Source organism: Citrus clementina, unplaced genomic scaffold, assembly GCF_000493195.1.
Source record: "Citrus clementina cultivar Clemenules unplaced genomic scaffold, Citrus_clementina_v1.0 scaffold_5, whole genome shotgun sequence".
Taxonomy (NCBI): domain Eukaryota; kingdom Viridiplantae; phylum Streptophyta; class Magnoliopsida; order Sapindales; family Rutaceae; genus Citrus; species Citrus x clementina.
Window position 1 is genome coordinate 2,404,618 of NW_006262201.1, and position 9,533 is coordinate 2,414,150.

The window sequence follows — 9,533 nt, forward strand, 5'->3', positions numbered from 1 at the left end:
CAACAAATAAGAAAAATAATAAAATATCATTCATAAGTAATTGCAGGAGTAAAATCAATATGATATTCTATTGTCTCATTCATCATTAAAATATCTACGATACACCTACCCTCATTCCTACAACATTAGATAATGACATATAAATTAAATATGATTTATATTCAGTCCTTTATTATTTTTATTATGACCATATTTGACTAAATATATGAATAACTATATTCCTTAAAAATTATTTGGCCAATATAATAAAATAAATTGCCAGGTTATATTACTTGACTTGCAATTTGAATATTGCATGTACATGATTTGGGGCTGGCTGACCTTTAAATTTACAAAACTAAACTTTAAGTTTTAAGAGTTTAAATGCATGGAAAATACTACTAATATGCTATGAATAAAATTTATTATCATTATAATTCCACAATTGTTAAGAAACTTTTAAAATAAAATAAAATAAAAAGATGAGTGGATATGGATATAGATTTATATATTAAGATAGATCCAGATCTGCTCCAAATCCGTCTTAGATCCGCATATCGATATCCAAATCATATCCAAATTCATTTTAAACTGATCCAAATCCGATCCGATTAGATTTGGATCACGTAGATCCTTGATCAGATCCAATCCATTGCCACATTTTAAGCTTTATTTAAAAATAAAAATAAAATTTATGGAAGCTAAGTCCGGCCCGGGCCTGTTTAAGTCCGATCTAAGTTTGGCCTGTTTAAATTTAGACAGACTTTGAAGGACTTGAACCTAATGACAATGACATGGACTTGAGCTTGAACTTCAAAAAACCCGACTCAAGCCCGCAATTTGTCAACTCTAATTTGGACAACTACTAACGACCTGTAATCAAGTCATTAAAACCTTATGGGGACTCATAAACACTCACAAACACATTGGAAAAGCGCATATGAATGTAGGATGTATCCACAGTGAAGCTACCATGCTCATCTTGCGTGTCCACATTGTTGTGGCTGATTCTTGTGGGTAATGTTGTTGTCTCCTTATTAGGTAGCTAGAAAGACAGGCTTCTGTTTGACCCCATACTGGTTGGTGATAAGGGATAGGTTGCCGCAACCCTTAGGCACGATTTATAAGCCTTGCAGATATAGCCTATTAAGTTCTCGTATTCCTGCAGCAAGACAAATAATTCATCTCTTAAAGATCCCCAAGTTCAAATATCAAAATATTTGATATAATAATCTTCTACTTCAAAGTTCAAAAATCGTACATTTTTATTGAGCAAATTTTATTTCGATTTCCAGGAACGTGGGGGACAATATGTAAATCAGGAACATACCTCATACTGTGGCTGTCCATCCACAATAACCCAAGGCACATACTGATGAAGAGGCACAAGAGAATTTGTTTCAGCTGCATATTTTAATTAAAGCTGCAAGTAATACAAAATTCAATCGCAAATTAATCAATCATATATACCAATTTCACATTCCATGGACAATTTCACAGGCAGTGGACTTTATCTCTTTTGTTTCTTTTCCTCCATATTCACTGACTCTGCAGTCCACTGGCAAGAAACAATTTTCTTTAGTAGGCGTTACAGGAAAAGCAGATATCTAAGAGAAAGGTGACGAATATTTTAGCTGATTGCAAACTCAAATGCACTTTGTTGATATTTAAATACAGTGGCATCCAGGTTGATAGGCAATCTAAAATACAACTCCAGTAATATTCCTCAATGTTCATGTACCCAAACGCTTATTAACTCTTTTCTTCCAGGGCTTAAATACTTCCCAAGAATCTCATATAATAATCTAGCAGCTAAATACAGTTCCTTTTCTCTCATCCTCAATCACAGGGAAAAAAAAATTTGAATTTTTTCTAGTAACTCGAGAGAAGGAAAAAAAAAAAAAAAAGGAACAAGTAGTTTTTGTTGAAAAACAATTCCGTTAAAATAAATAGCAGAATTATTAGAATTTAGGATGAAAAGCTTGCCATTATAAATCCATTAAAGGACAAAATCAAACCAGATCGCGTGGTGGTGTGTCGCACGGTGGAGTGATGTCGGTGTCACGTGGCGAAGGCAGATCGCGTCATGGTGGAGTTGGTGCCGCTCGGCAAAGGCAGATCGCGTCGTGGTGGAGCTGCTATCACCTGGCAGTGGCGGTGTGGAGTTGGTATTGGGTTGAAGCACCCGAGGGGCTGTGAGGAGTAGCAGTGTGGAGACGGGCAGGGAGAAGAAGAAAACGAAACCGAAATTTTTGTTTCCTCTCAAATCAATCATAAGAGGGGGAGAGACGATTATTAGTTAATATTTATTCTCATTTGAACATCCACAATTAAAAACCAAGTATGAATCTTTGAGGAAGAGAGAAGAAGGAGACGGAAAAAATTTATTATCACTAGTGCGATCTATTGTTTTATTGATTAGCTTTAAAAAGAGAGTAAAAGAAAAACATAATGTCCTTTTAATCCTGACCATTAGATATTAGATGTAACGTTGACATAGCTGAAGCTGAGGCTAGATGTGTTAATTTAAGATTTGATAAAGCTGGATTGTCTCCTGTGCAGCTTAAATCTGATTCATCGAACTGGTTTTGGGGAAATCTTGCAAGCGCAAAGAATTATTTCTGGCTATCTCTATATTAATAAATTCAATAGCTTCTTTGCCTCCATGGCTGCTTTCCAGTGCCAGCCCCAGCATAGTTTTAAAAGGTGTAATCATTTAGCTAATGCACCAGCAGAGCATGATTATAGTCTTGCTGGTCTTACTTGTTAAGATAATTGAATTGATTAGTCGAGTTTAGTTTTGGTTAAGCAAAATTGCTAGTCTTAGTTTAAGTTTGTTACTGATGCTGACATGGCAGCTGAGTTAGCTGAATCTGTTATTCCGTTAGTTCAAACAAACACGTTGTATGCATGCAGTGTGTAGAATATTTGATACAGCCTTGTACATAAATACTTGTAAAATCAGTGTGTGAGATCCAATACAACATCTTCTCTATGTTTTCCCTGTAGCCAAACAAATCTCCTCTTTACTTTCCGAAAGGAAGAAATTCCATTCCAGTTCGCTTGAAATTTTTGTGAGACTTTATGGTTAATGAATTTTTCATTAAAAAAAAAAAAACTATTGTCAAAATTGAAAATTTCATGAAATAAGCATGCTTCCACAAACACTTTTTTTTTTTTTTCAAATTTGATGAAATAAGATGTTTACGACATTTAAAACTCAAAACTCAATTGGGACCTTACGAGATGGAGTAGATTCTACGGGTGGAGACAACAGAATTACCCGTCCAATAGGAAATGCTTATAAACCAGATGGCCAATATAATCATGCAGCAAATTTTATAATTTTAGTTTATATTTTTGGGAGGCCACAAAGGGAATTGTGGGTAAATTAAAAAAATGTAATCTTTCATATGAAAGAGATTGCATCTTTTTATAAAACCAACGAATAGAGTTTATCATAGAAAAAGATTTAAGAAGTTAAGAACATATATCAATCTATTAATCAACAAATTAACACACAATAATTTTATTTATTTACTTTTTATGTTTTAGAAAGAGACAGTACATATTGAAACTTAGAAAGAGACAGTACATATTGAAACTAACACACACATCCAGATTCTTATTTTATTACACATAAAAAAGATTAATACTTCGTACACTTAACCAGTATAATCAAGATTTCTTCCATAGTGAGGAATAACAAGAAAATCGAGATTATCGTTCACACTCTCCCCATCGCCAATACCGGCCTGCCACATTTGAGGGACCCCCTCAAACCAATTGTTATTACCTGAAAATTTTAGGTCAGAAAACTTAATCATAAGTCTATATTAAGATACGAGTTATATATGATATTCAACTGGATTTAGCCGACAAACCTGCGCAAGGAGTTTCCATGTTCTTCAAGGTAATAAAAAAAGATCTCCACTCGCTTATGGTAACCGTAACCAAAACACAAAAGCAATTAAGTTGCCTTAACGCATTTATGCGTGTCGTTTGATATAACGTATATATATAGGTGTGAGGTAGCCGACGTGCCAAGGTCGGTGATTGGGAAGATTATAATAATAAATCAATACAAATATTGCCAACAAATTATTGAGTGCCAGCAATAACAATTGAAAATGTCGTTTTTGACCCCAATACGTCATCTGTTGGCAATCATTACTAAAAGACAAACCTTCATAATTGAGTTTTTTTTTTTTTTTTTCAAAATGTTGTTTTTATTTGGAAAATGTAGCAACAACGGCAAAAATGTGAATGCCTTCTAAAACATTAGTTTTTGGGTGGCTCACATCAATGCTACGTACTTTATTAATTTAGGTCTTGATTTTTGAACTTTTGTATGGTAAACTCTATTATTGAGTGCCAACAATAACAATTGAATGTGTAGTTTTTTTGACTCCAATACGTCATCTGTTGGCAATCATTACTAAAAGACAAACCTTAATAATAGAGTTTTTTTTTTTTCAAAATGTTGTTTTTATTTGGAAAATGTAGCAACAACTGCAAAAATGTAAATGCCTTCTAAAACATTGGTTTTTGGGTGGCTCACATCCATGCTACGTACCTTATTAATTTAGGTCTTGATTTTTGAACTTTTGTATGGTAAAGACTCATCAACATCAAATTAAATTCAATTGTTTCTAACCCCTTTTCTTTTTTCTGTGTTATTTTGTTGACTTCATAAAAATTAATTCTAATAATGTTTCTGGATTAGCTAGTGGCTAAATTACAAAGAATTTCATATAATTTTTCCGTGATTATTACTTTGCAATTGAATTTGGGCAACCCGTAGATTTACTTGTGCAGCCAAGCTGTATTTTGTAGAACGCAAGATGCTTCTTATCCAATAAAAGGTGGAAATTCATTTCGATCTTCTACCTTATGTCATAACTTAAATATTCATTTAATTTTTATATTTTAATAAATATCTCAAAATACTCTTATAGATACCACGTTTTAAAAATAATCTCAAAATGCTCATGTAATTAAATATGATTCTTACACTTACTTTTTTCATTTTTTTTTACATATAATAATACCCTTCCAACAATATTCTTGATATTAATTAATTTACCTATAAAAATTTAGTTAGTAAATTGGAATAATAATGGAAAGAACCAGTACTTTTTTGTACTTGTTGAATAATCTTACTAGTAACTATTTTATAAAAAAAATTATTTACCATATTAATCCTAAAAGTAAAATAAGAATATAAAAGCTTATGAAAACTTTGATATTACTTTCCAGGTTAACTTGATAAATTATTACATTTTTTATTAATATTCCTAAGAATATTGTTACAAGGTTACTATTATAAAAAAAATAGAAAAAATAAAGGTAAGAATGTAACATATTTAATAAAAAGAGTATGTTGAGTTATATTTTTAAATATAAGGACCAAATGGATAATTAACTCAAAATATTAGAATTAAATGATCATTTACCCTCCAATAAAATAAATATAGTGCTTGCATCAGTCATTCAATGAGTATATGCAAATTAAAAAATTGTGCATTCACCTTTTATATTCGTACATTTTAAGCATATATAATTGATTAGTCTAATTATTATAGCTGCTCGAGCTTGTATAAGTTGTGTGTTGATTTCGATCCTTCAATTTTCGGTGGATTCAACTAATCATACTAAGGTCTTGTTCATTTTTCATTTTTTCTTGATAGTATTCCTTGATGAAATAGTAACCAGCAGAAAGAAAGTTGTAAATAAGGACATGCTCCTAGAAAGTACTTATAATGCCATTATCACGTTGATACGCACAATTTAAGAAACATAAACATCCTTAATTAAGGGAAAAAAAAAGAAATCTATTGCTTATCTCAAGAGATAAAATTAAACTCAAACAAGTAACACGTAATAATAGTATTATTATTTTATTTAATTAAATATAAAACAAAAAAGTAAAATTGCATTTAACCAGTGACGAAGTGAGGTAGTGGAAGTGAAATTGATATGGTAGAAAATACTAGCTATCGTTCTAGTTCTAGACCAAGCCTACACGATTAGCTTATGCTCTAATTGAAGCGTGATTAGATCTTATTCTAATCCAAACAACTCAATGAGATTCTTAATAACGTGTTTAAGTGAGAAGTCTTGCTATTATTTTCATAACTTTAGCTTCAATTATTCAACGTGATTAGTTTACTAAGGGATGTAGGTTTCCTCTATTATAAATAGAGAAATCTGGTTATTATTTTCATAACTTCAACTTTAATTATTCAATAAAAATTCCTTTTTTATAATTTCCTTTGGGATTATAAAAAATGAAAGTACATTATAATTATAATAGAAATAAAAGATTAAGACACATATTATAATTGACTCTAATTAAAATAGAAAATCCAAAAATAATAAAAATTCTAGAATCTTAAAATAACTTTCTACATTAACCAGTAGTCTGACCTACTTGAAAATTTTCATTTGCGATCTCATCATCAACAATATTGACCTACTTGAAACCCTCTTACCAATCATTAAAAATTTCATATTTGATAGAAGAATTAAACATAAATGCATGTAATCCGAGTATAATGAGACGCAACATTAAACGTTACAGCCTGAGTATGGATGCATAAATTTGATGGGTAGAAGGAATCTGTTTGGTTGGCCTCGGGGCTGTGATTCTTAATTCAGATATGTGGAGAGGTGATGGTAGCTGGTGAAACTTTTTAGAAACAATATATAAAGAAGGTGAATTTGACTCTTATTAATTCATGAGTATAAAGTTTCAATTTGTATAAATATTTGAAACATGAAAAAGGAAATAATGCAATTGACATAATTCAAAAATAATGATTGATAGCAAAGATTCAATCTTTTTTTATGTTGATTTACAATCAATTTTACTTAATTAGCAATTAAGATTGACACAATCAGTTATTTAATTGTTTGTTTCGATTCTATCCGTATTGTCTGATTCTTATCGGCTTGTGTTGACCAAATTTCTTATCTTGATGAGGTTGATATAGCTAAAGCTAAGGCTATGCGTTTTGGTTTAAGATTAGCTAATTAAAGAACTTCGATTATCTCCTTTGCCGCCTGACTGTAGTTCACAACCGGTTTTGGGGTGATTTCTTCTTCTCACTTGGATTTATTTTGGTCTATCTCTGAGGTCCAATTGCTTCTTGCCTAAGTGGCTTCTATCCAGTGTCAGCATATTTTTAAAAGGTGTAATATATAATTTAGCGATGCACTAGCAAAGCATGCTTGCCGTCTCGCTGATCTTACTGTCCGAATGGAAGATCATTAGAAAAGGACAAACTATAATAGATAATAGAGGCTTTTCTTACTTTTGGAAAATGTGGCTTTTGATTTTATAATTACTTTCATGTGGTGAAAAAGATTCTTCAACAGCCTACTAAAATTCAAGTTTCTAACACCTTTTATTTTTCATGTCTTATTTTGTTCATTTCATAAAAATTAATTCTAATTTTTTTTATTAGTCAGTGGCCAAAATTATGAAGAAACAAAATTTAATATAATTTTTCTCCGATTATTGAACTTTGCAATAGCAATTGTGCAGCCACTGGGTTTTAATTCTGCAGTCAGGCTATGTTTTACAGAACGCAAAATGACCCCTTAAGCGAAAAAACAAATGTAGTGCTTGCATCCATCATTCAGCAATGACTATATATATGCAAATAAAAAAATAAAAAATGGTCAATGTTATTAGTAGCAGATTAGCGTAATTATTAGTAGCAGCTCCTACTCGTAAATAATGTGCCTTGTTTTCCATCCTGAAAATCTTTGGTGGATTCATGTTATTGCTTGAAAATCACCAGAGAGAAAGTTGTAATTAAGAACATGCGTTTAAAAGAAGAGAGAACTTTATAATGGCATTATCGTGCTGATGCACACAACTTAGGAAACAAAAACATTAAAGAAGAAAGAGAGTATAATTAATTACACTAATTAGGTCTAAGCAGACGATTTTATCTTTATTATCACATGATATTTTCATTTAACTATCATGATTGGACAAGTACATGGATACAAACAAAGATAATCTCTTCTACAAGAGATCTTTGTAATAGAACTAAACCAAATGGATAATATTTATCCTTTTATTTAATCAAATAAAACATAAAAGAGTAATACTATATTCATTACTTAACCAGTAGAATTAGGATTTCTCCCATTTTGTGGGACAACAATAAGTTCAAGATTTTCAGTTGCAATCTCACTATCAACAATACTAGAACCTGGCGGATAAGGGACAATAACCTCTAACCACGCATTACCTGAAAAATTTATTGAGATTAGAATATTGAATCTTACTATAAAAATTACTTCACAAATACACATGTTAAATAAGAAATATATATGATATTCAACTGAAGTTGTTCTAAAATTAAACCTGCGCAAGGAGGAGTTTCCATATTCTTCAAATCAGAAAAGATCTCTGCTACTGCTATCTTCAGGAGTATTCAATTGTGAGTATTTTTGCTTGAGCAAGTTCTTGCTTCTGGTTTGTTGCGATATTTATAGAAGCTTCAAGTAGCCGACGCCCAACGGTGCCAACACAGGTGATTGTGACGTAGGAAAACAAATCATAATGCGTGGTACAGGTAACAGATGGGCAAGATTAACGGGATCAACGGCTAAACTTTTTTCGTACACAAATTGTCGATTAATAGAGGACTCTGGTTAAATGATTGCAATATGTGCTAAACATAGTCTGGTCCACAAAATAAATAATTGTGCAAAAGAAGACAAACAAGGTAATTAAATACCAATACTAACAATCAAACAGCGATTGGCCCTTGGCCCGGTGGTTGGGCTGCGTGAGGGTAGTGGTTCAAATTCCTACAAAAGTATTGTGAGAATTAAATATTTATAAGTTCTTCTCTCTTGTAAAATACGAATGGATAACAATTATAAATATTTTTGTAATACAATAATGTGGTGCGTAACCAATATTAAAAAAAAAAAAATACCAACAACCAAACAAAGGCCAAGTGATAGTGCGTGGTGTAGATAACATATCGGTAAGATTAACGGCTACATATGCTACACATTATTGTAGACAAACCTATTTGATCAATTCGAGCATCTGGAGGCTATAGAACTGCACTTACTCAACACACGTTTTATTTATTAATTTTCTTTCTCAGGAAGATACAAAATTAAAAATTTTTAATTCGCAAATCAATTAGTCAAATAGTGGATTGAATATGGATTGGGTCAAATCCGCATTGAATCCGCAAACATATGGATTTGATTTGAATTGAGTTTCACTAATCCGTGGATTGGATTGGATTGAAAATTTATAATCCGTAAAATCGTGAATCGGATATGAATTAATGTCCAATCTGCAAAATCCGATCCGCGAACACCCCTACCAAATATGCTACGTGGGTGCAGCTTTCTCTGATAAAACTTTAGTTTCAAAAGATATATCATCCCAGCGAGGAGTTCTCTATTTTTTACTTTTTTTTCCTTCCAATATACATTTCACAACATCACATGAATTAGGTACATTATTTGTTTAATTCAAAATTAAAAATTACTCAATGTTCTTATTTTTC

The 9,533-nt window shown here is 31.5% G+C and overlaps 3 long non-coding RNA genes across 3 annotated transcripts; all 3 read right to left on the minus strand.

The window, feature by feature from the left end:
- Positions 1–684: 684 nt before the first annotated feature.
- On the minus strand, positions 685–2,367 carry LOC18041392. The gene is made up of 4 exons (XR_002905523.1): positions 1,998–2,367; positions 1,450–1,537; positions 1,310–1,351; positions 685–1,141 (listed from the first exon to the last, which is right to left on the minus strand). It is a non-coding gene; the product is annotated as an uncharacterized LOC18041392 (long non-coding RNA).
- Positions 2,368–3,480: 1,113 nt separating this feature from the next.
- LOC112098431 lies at positions 3,481–3,960 on the minus strand. The gene is made up of 2 exons (XR_002905539.1): positions 3,864–3,960; positions 3,481–3,775 (listed from the first exon to the last, which is right to left on the minus strand). It is a non-coding gene; the product is annotated as an uncharacterized LOC112098431 (long non-coding RNA).
- A 3,951-nt stretch (positions 3,961–7,911) lies between these two features.
- LOC112098427 lies at positions 7,912–8,478 on the minus strand. The gene is made up of 2 exons (XR_002905537.1): positions 8,363–8,478; positions 7,912–8,246 (listed from the first exon to the last, which is right to left on the minus strand). It is a non-coding gene; the product is annotated as an uncharacterized LOC112098427 (long non-coding RNA).
- Between the last annotated feature and the right edge of the window lie 1,055 nt (positions 8,479–9,533).